Source organism: Dendrobates tinctorius, unplaced genomic scaffold (assembly GCF_039654945.1).
Source record: "Dendrobates tinctorius isolate UK_male_01 unplaced genomic scaffold, ASM3965494v1 ptg000114l, whole genome shotgun sequence".
NCBI classification, from domain to species: Eukaryota; Metazoa; Chordata; class Amphibia; order Anura; family Dendrobatidae; genus Dendrobates; species Dendrobates tinctorius.
In genome coordinates this window covers 254735-264179 of record NW_027361782.1, presented here as the reverse complement: position 1 = coordinate 264179, position 9445 = coordinate 254735, and positions in this window count along the sequence as shown.

The window sequence follows — 9445 nt, the reverse complement described above, 5'->3', positions numbered from 1 at the left end:
CTCAAAAACGAAAATAGAGGTTAAACAACAGCCACGAGACAGTTTTCATCACCCCAGGTATCATTTAAATTAGTATAATGGCGCCAACCTGACACTGTCTGTAGGTTATGTAGCACAATTCTGCTGACAGGAAGTGTGGCCTCCAGATTTCTCACAACAACATGGTTTTATCACAAACGATTTTGACTAGCCTATAGGGCCTCCTGGCTGAACCCCTATGTTAGGACGAACAATTTTTAAGAGGAAATGTGGCCTTCTGATTTCTCACTGTAACACAGTTTCATCACAAACGATTTGGATTAGCATATGGGCCTCCTGGCTGAACCCCTATATTAGGCCTAACAATTTTTAAGAGGAAAGAGAGCCTCCTCATTCCTCACTGCAACATAGTTTTTGCACAAATGATTTAAACGAGGAAATGGGGCCTCCTGGGACTGCAACACAGTTTTCACACAATCTAGTTATATGCTGGAAGATTGATCTCACACAGGACAGGATCCTATTTAGCTAACTGACAAGTTCACTTTCAGCAGCAGCGGAAGTAGCAGGCAAAAAACCCACACAGTTTAACAGAGTCGTTAAATGTACAGTGGGAAAATTATCAAAAATTGATCCAAAAAGGGTATCCAACTGTTCAATCATATATATCCCTAAAAATTATCTTTATTGATTAAAAAACATATGCAATGGTTCACACCAAAAAAAAAAAAAAAAAACCTGCACAAACAAAAACAACTGTGTTCCAAAATTACCAATTAAAAATGGGTGAGCTAGAAGTCCCTCTTATGTCAACTAAGCTGTCGCCTTCCTGGCTGCGGAGGTTGGCACCCTAGGGGGGGAACTTTGTGGCGCCCCCGCTCCACGATGGCTGACTCTGGGAGCCCTGTAACACCCTACAGCCACTAAGGGAACCCTTCTACCCGATGTCCTAAAGGAATCCCTATCAATAGACATAGACTATCCTATATCTAAGAGGACCCTAGACCCCAATTAAAAACAAAAAAGAACACAATAGGCAATTGGTGACGATTGACATAATTTCACAACGTGGTCAAAGGATAACAATACTCCGGTTGTTTTCTGCCCTTGGTTTGCCAAAATAGACTGTAGTCTCCTAACATGCAGACAAAATTCAAAAGTTGCTACAGAAATTAGATACTGCTTACACTGCCAACTAATGGTTGGCATAGATGAAAAAAAATGGTGCTCAGAAAACTATTAGAGCCAACTAAGATGTGGTTACTGTAGGAAAAACCTAATGTTGGTTAAATCAGTGTTTTCTAAGCATGCAGTGTATGTTCACACTTTTTCCAATAGCAACTGTAGGCATTCAACTCGCTTAGGTGCAACGGGAGACAACCAGGAGGCACGTTCCTTTAAAGTTCATAGGGTTTATTGCTTCATAACCCATAAAGCAGCACATAACACAAGGAATAGCCTTTAGCTCAGGCGAAAGCAAGCATAAGTGTCCATGATTTCAGGCTCAGTCCTGGAGCCTCAGCAAAGCACAGGAGGCTTATCCGTCCTCACATACAGCCAATATACATAGGGGTCAGCAGCCTCAGCACGTGGTCTTCAGGAAGGTAGCACACCTTCTTCCACCTAGGCCTGCCGGGACCTTCCACATGGCTCAATCAGATCCATGCGCTATCTCTCATGTGACCGGACCTCAGGTACCTTATATGGTCCATAACCACACCCACAGGTGATCACATGGCTATGACCTCATCACAGGTCCTTCAAGCATTCATACACATATACTTTATTATGACACTTTTAAACACACCCCTGGGTGGATTTGTAGAGAGCTCTCACTGACACAGTGTAACAACAGCGCAGCAGGGCCTCTGCTGATCAGCACATAAGCAAGCCTTCATCTCAAGGCCACCTACCTTGAGATACATAACGATCCTTCACCATCCTATACCCATTACCACAATGGATATGACTGTAGGCCCGTCCTGGGACACCCACACAGCGCCCCCTAGCGGACATAGTGGTCACTGCACCACACAAGAAAAAGACCAACAATGCCACATTTCAAATGTGGCAAAAAATGCTGCATGATATTGCCCAAAAGAAGTTATAACCCCATCATTAACCACGTGTATAAAATGGAAGTGGTTTCTAAGCATGCAGACCGTTCAAAAAACTGCTGCAATAGATACTGCTTTTTAATGCCAATTGTTAATGACACAGATGAGTACAAATGCTAAACCAACTTGTAACTACAGTGAGGTCAATGAAGGACCTGAAATACAGCACATTCATGGCAAGAAAAAAAAATGTGGTTTGCACACATATAGATATAATTAGCAGGTTTTTACTGCAGACTATGGTCCAATCTATACTCTATTGTAGTGAAAGGCAAAATAAATGGAAAATAAAGGATAAAAATAATTGTTCCTCTGAGGGTAGTAATATCTTTAATTTATCCTCTCATATTCTCACTATTGATGAAATTAGAGTCCTCTCAAAAGGATTGAATTTCTGCCCCACTTACAAAACAAACGATTTTGATCTTTTTTTAGACCTCCAATTGTTTATTAGAAAACTTACATTAAAAAGACATTTTGCAATTAAAGAAATGAATAACACTACTTGTAATGGTACAAATGAAGATACACAAATTAATAGTGAAGTAGATTATGATTCTTTTCATCTAAATGTCCCAATCAAATCTAAATTTTATCCATTGGAAGACAGAGGCCACTATCTAAAAGTCTTCAGCGATGTTGTACAAAGGAAATTCAAAGAGATTTTTTCCACCAAAGCTACTTATGGTTATAAATGTAATCTAACTAAAAATGAAAAAACCGCTCTGAAAACATTGAAATCTAATACCGAAATAATAATTCGATCTGCTGACAAGGGTGGAGGGGTCGTAATCCAGAATAGAGATGAATATTGCAATGAAGCTCTTAATATATTATCAGATGATAAATATTATATTAAAGTCCCTTTTGACACCCTAATCAGGTCCAGAGTTGCTTATGACAATTTAATCTTAGAAGGAAAGAATAATAATATATTTGATAAAAATGAATTGAAATTTCTTCATGTAACGGACCCAAGGACCCCCTTTTTTTATCACTTGCCAAAAATTCATAAAAGTTTGGTTAATCCTCCAGGGAGACCTATTATCTCTGGCATTAATTCACTAACCAGTAATTTATCTCATTACATCGACAGAATAATGGTTTCTCATGTCCCTATATTAAAAAGTTTTATTAAAGACTCTACACAACTAATCCAATTTTTACAACATATTGATTGGAAGCCACAGTATATACTGGTAACCATGGATGTTTCTTCGTTGTATTCAAACATCCCACACAATTTGGGTTTAGCTTGTTTTAATAAAGTCCTATTGAAAGATGTTAGACTGAGCAAAGGACAAAAAAGCTTTTTATTAAAGGGTATGGATTTTATATTGAATAATAATTATTTTACTTTCAATGGAATTTTATATCACCAGCAACTCGGGACCGCGATGGGTTCAAAAGTAGCACCCACTTATGCTAATATTTTCATGGGGGTATTTGAAGAATTTTATATTTTTAAATCTAGATGGTACAATAACTGTATTTTTTACAAAAGATATATAGATGATTTGTTCTTCATATGGGACAATACTGGTAATAATATTGGTGATTTTATTCGGGACATTAATAACAATATTTGGGGTTTAAGTTTATCAGCAATCTATGACAAAGAAAATATTAATTTTTTAGATCTGACTATCTACATTGAGAATAATAGAATTCTAACGAAAACGTTTTTTAAAAATGTGGATACAAACAGCTATATCCCTTTTAGTAGTGGTCATTTTGGGAAATGGCTGAGGAACATCCCTACTAATCAATATAGAAGAATAAGGAAAAACTGCACAGACACGAAAGTTTTTAAGGACCAGGCAGAAATATTAAAAAATAGATTTATCGAAAAAAATTACCCTGTTAATTTACTTACCAATGCCTTCAACAAATGCATTAATCTATCTCAAGATAGCCTTATTAATGGCATTAAAACGGTTAAACCCAAAAACAACAAATTTATGACTAATTTTATCACGCAATTCTGCTCTGAGCACACAGAAATTAGGAAAATTCTGAGGAGTAACTGGCACATTTTACTGAATGACCCCGTACTGCAGAAATTCCTTCCAAATAAACCTGGCGTGACTTTTAGAAGAGCCCCCACCATTAAGAGCACAGTGGCTCCTAGCCGGTTAAAAAATGTTAAAAGTAGTAGCAAATTTTTATCTGTCTTTAATACCCCTCTTTATGGTATTTTTAAATGCGGCAAGAGGAACTGTCTATGTTGTACTTGTATCGCACATAAAGAAAAGAATTTTAAATCAACTAGTACAAATGAAGTTTTCCCCATTAAGGAGTTTCTTTCCTGCACCACTGACTTTGTGATTTATTTGATTGAGTGCGAATGCGGTAAGCAGTATGTGGGGAGGACAACCCAACCACTGCATTTGAGAATTAACTCTCACAGACATAATATTAAAAAAGGGTTTTTAAAACATGGTCTTTCTAGGCATTGTACAGTTGAGCATAATAAAAATCCAAATGGTTTGAAAATTAGCCCCATTGAACATATTCCAAATAGTATTACTGATAGAATGGGGTCACTGAACAGAAAGGAGGTTTTTTGGATTTATAGGCTGAATACTTTAAGACCTAATGGTCTTAACGAAATCACTGAAGTCTTCCTATAAAAATAATTTTACTGCTCATCCCCTTGTCTGAATAATTTTATTAAATAGATATTGAGTTTAATGAAGTTTATTCTTATATATTTTTTTGTGCAAATATTTTTTAAGATTGCGTTTTTATGCTTCAACTTTAGGCCACCGCTCTCTGAACTTGTCATGCCTCTTTTACTAATCCTGGTTCTATTTTCTGTTGTTTCATTGCGTGTAAATTACTGTTTGCATATTAATATAATTTTATTGCACTTGTTCTATTTGTTTTACACTCTCAGGGTGCGGGACTCTGCTGTCCCTGCTTCTTTTCCCTTCTTCTCCTGGACCCGATCTTTCGCCTTCTGATCTCCCGTGCATATTTCCCTCCCTGAATCTGCTTCCTCTTCTGTGTGCTTCTGCCCTCAGGACCGTCTATAGAAGTGTTCTTCTCTCCAGCGATTCCAATTAGTTTACCAGACATCCATCCTGGTTTTAATTTCTCACCTTTTGTATTTTTACTAACTTTTAATTTTACATTTGGTCAGACTCGTTTTTATTCAATTTTTATTCATATATATTTTTTATTTTTTTATTCATATATTTTTATTCATCCAATTTCTACTGCATTTTATATACTAATAAAGATTTTAACACATTCACTTCCAATAATATTCACTTTTATTATTTAAAATATTTTTTTAATCATTTCTTCCTCTCTCAGCAACTTTTCCTCTGCTCACTTGGAGTAGCGGATCACACAGTGGCTAACACCTTTTTTTTCGTTCCTTTTCCACGGGTTCGTGCAGCGCTTCCTTCTTTTTTACTTTTTCTTTTTTTCCTTTATTTCTTCTTTATTTTTCTTCACTTTCTTCCTCTTCTCTATTTTTTATCTGTGAACACACCAAATGTATTAATTCTTTTGAATGTACTAAGTTTTTAAACATTTATACTGATGATCTCTGACCTTTATCCCTTCCCCAACATGTGACTCTTGGCGCCAATATTTGAACCATGTATATATAAAACCGGCAATGTCTTTACCTGCCTGTACATGTCATCCCCTGAGGAAGAGGTTTTATGACCTCGAAACGCGTTGGGAAATAAATATATTAAATATACCACCTGTGAGGATTGATGGTCTGGCAGCGCACGTTTTGATCCATAAAAGTCCTATTAGTGAATCTGAAGATTTATGGCCACAGCGTGGTCATTTGGATGTGCAGCAAGCTGACCGCATTTCTTTATGCTTGTTACTCTCCTGTATACGGTGAGTATAAACTACTATTTGATATCTTGGTTTTCTCAGATAAGACCCTATTGCGCTTTTTTTTCCTTGCAGTTCTAATTACTCTATTGTAGTGGCACAGATACCAACATATCCTGACACGGTGTGTAACCCCACAACTGATAATCAGGAAAGAAAAACAGCCACAAATAACAGATATGATGAAAAATGCTGCATATTGCTGCCACAAGAATGATGATACTCATCTGGTTAACCGCCACCAGACACCGAGAATTATACGCCTCGACACTTTTCACCCATTAGGGCTCATCATGAGGCCTGATGTAACAAAGACTTGTGTCCTGATTCTGGTGTGATGTGACCAACATTGGTCAGGATATGTTGGTATCTGTGCCACTACAATACAGAGTATAGATTGGATCATAGTCTGCAGTAAACCTGCTTATTATATCTATATGTATGCAAACCATATTTTTTTTTTTTCTCCTGCCATGAATGTGTTGCATCTCGGGTCCTTCATTGACCTGATTGTAGTTTCAAGTTGGTTTAGCATTGTTACTGATCTGTGTTATTAACAATTGGCATTAAAAAGCAGTATCTATTGCAGCAGTTTTTTTAACACAGTCTGCATGCTTAGAAACCACTTCCAGTACCATCATTCTTTTGGCACCAATATGCAGCAATCTTTTTCATATCGGTTATATGTGGCTGTTTTTCTTTCCTGATTATCAGTTGTGGGGTTACACACCGTGTCAGGATATGTTGGTATCTGTACCACTACAATAGAGTATAGATTGGATCATAGTCTGCAGTAAACCTGCTAATTATATCTATATGTGTGCAAACCACATTTTATTTTTCTTGCCATGAATGTGCTGTATTTTGGGTCCTTCATTGACCTCATTGTAGTTATAAGTTGGTTTAGCATTGTTACTCATCTGTGTCATTAACAATTGGCATTAAAAAGCAGTATCTATTGCAGCAGTTTTTTTAACACAGTCTGCATGCTTAGAAACCACTTCCATTTTATACACGTGGTTAATGATGGGGTTATAACTTCTTTTGAGCAATATCATGCCACATTTTTTGTCACATTTGAAATGTGTAATTGTTGGTCTTTTTGTTGCTATTGGAAAGAGTGTGAACTTACACTGCATGCTTAGAAAACACTGATTTAGCCAACATTAGGTTTTTCCTACAGTGACCACATCTGAGTTGGCTTTAATAGTTTTCTGAGCACCATTTTTTCATCTATGCCAACCATTAGTTGGCAGTGTAAGTGGGTCGCCCTCCCAGGGCTGTGGGGTACTCGGTACTGGGCCCGATGAGCTTCAATAGGAGATGTCACGGCAGCTGTGACCCTCCCCATGGCCCTGGGCGCCCATTGTAAAAGGGGTTGTTTCAGTGTGCTTGTGATGATGAAAGTTTATAAGTAATTCGTGACGCCACCTGTGGTGTTCAGCAATGCAGACAGATTCTCTGGGACATATGGTGTGGTGCAGCAATGATGTTAGGCAGGGCTGTAGTCCCAGGGCAGAGTAAATGGAGTGACACGTAGATGGTGTAGTGTCAGGCGCAAGGAATGTAGCAGTGCTGGGCAGGTTGGCGCAGGAATAAGTGGAGGACACCAGGGCATGTAGTTCCAAAGCTTTACTCACAGTCTGTTGTACAAGCAGGTGCCTGCCTCCGTGCCGTGTCCTCCGGATCAGGGACTCAGTCAACCTCCAGGCCAGATGGAATACTCCTTTCCAACACTCCACCAACATGTACCTTTCTGAACGTCTCCTCTTATAGCGCCTTTAGGTGAAGTACTCCTAGTACTGAGTTACACTGGAGTGCCTCCTGTCCGATGTTCTTATGAACTCTACTTGTACAGCAGACAGCTGTAGCCTACTTCGGGGACTCCTTGCTACTAAGTCCCGGCTCACTATCCAGTTGCTGTTGTGCCCCCAAGTCTTGTGTGGGAATAAAGTGGTCACTACTTCTATTCCTCCAGTGTCTGCTTCAGGACCATTAGTATCCGTACAACCTCGGGGACCGGGCCCCGGCCTTGCGCTTAGAACTTCTAGGAAGGGTTCTCTTCTAACCCACGTCCTCTGTTCTCTTTTACTCCTCACGTTCCGTACTAATCTTCCTCTCTATGGAGAGTCAGGCTTTCAGTCTATGTTGCTCTCTCTCCCTTTCCTGTGCCAGCAGACCCAGGTCACTGGGATCTGCTGCAGCACTTCCATCCATCTATACCTCTCTCCGGGGATCTTCTTCTCTCCAACTCTCTAACCAACTGACTCTGTAATCCTAAACTCTTCCCGCTCTTTGTAATATAATCTAACTCCACCCACCTCCCAGCACGTTTCGTGTTCCAAGTAGGGAGCCACCAATGGGTGCTTTGCTATACTCCAAGCAGGGAGCCGCCGAAGGTGCTTTGCTACACTACTTTGTGGTGTGGGGTGCAGGTGTTGGAGTGTAGTCAGGCGTCTCCACCTTACCTGGATAGTGGGGTACCACACCTCAGGAGGAGGTGCAGTACCTCTGTGGCGACTGAGCCTCAGGGGCGCTACATAAGCAGTATCTAATTTCTGTAGCAACTTTTGAAATTTGTCTGCATGTTAAGAGACTACAGTCTATTTTGGCAAACCAAGGGCCCAAACCCCTGGAGTATTGTTATCCTTTGACCACGTTGTGAAATTATGTCAATCGTCACCAATTGCCTATTGTGTTCTTTTTTGTTTTTAATTGGGGTCTAGGGTCCTCTTAGATATAGGATCGTCTATGTCTATTGATAGGGGTTCCTTTAGGACACCGGGTAGAATGGTTCCCTTAGTGGCTGTAAGGTGTTACAGGGCTCCCAGGGTCAACCATCGTGGAGCGGCGGCGCCACAACGTTCCCTCCTAGGGTGCCAAGCTCCGCAGCCAGGAAAGCGACAGCTTAGTTGACGTAAGAGGGACTTCTAGCTTACCCATTTTTAATTGGTAATTTTGGAACACAGTTGTTTTTGCTTGTGCACGTTTTTTTTTTTTTGGTGTGAACCATTGCATATGGTTTTTTAATCAATAAAGATAATTTTTAGGGATATATATTAAATGTACAGTGGGAATGAGTTTTCATGAAATTACATGTCTCACATCCACTTTGCTTTGACATTTGAAGGCAGCAGACTTTTTGCACAAACATATGTTAAGCGTCAGAATCCAGCCCCTGCATAGGAGGAATCTCGAGCCTTGCCTTCTGCGGTCTCCCATTCGGTCCCAGCCGCAGAGGGTCTTGCTCAGGCTGGCACTGTCGGTTTGGTTGCTGCTGCCACCCCTGGTCCAGCTATAGCAATCCATGCTAGCCAGCAGCGAGCAGCTCCAGGGACTAAGTCCTTCTTTCGGACCACTGAGCATGTCCGTGGCTTATCCTCTTATTTGAGCTCATGGATCACATGCTCAGGCACTGTGGCTATTCCGATTGGACCACAGGGTGGGGTCCTGGAAGGACGCCACTATAAAAGGGTTGCATGGCC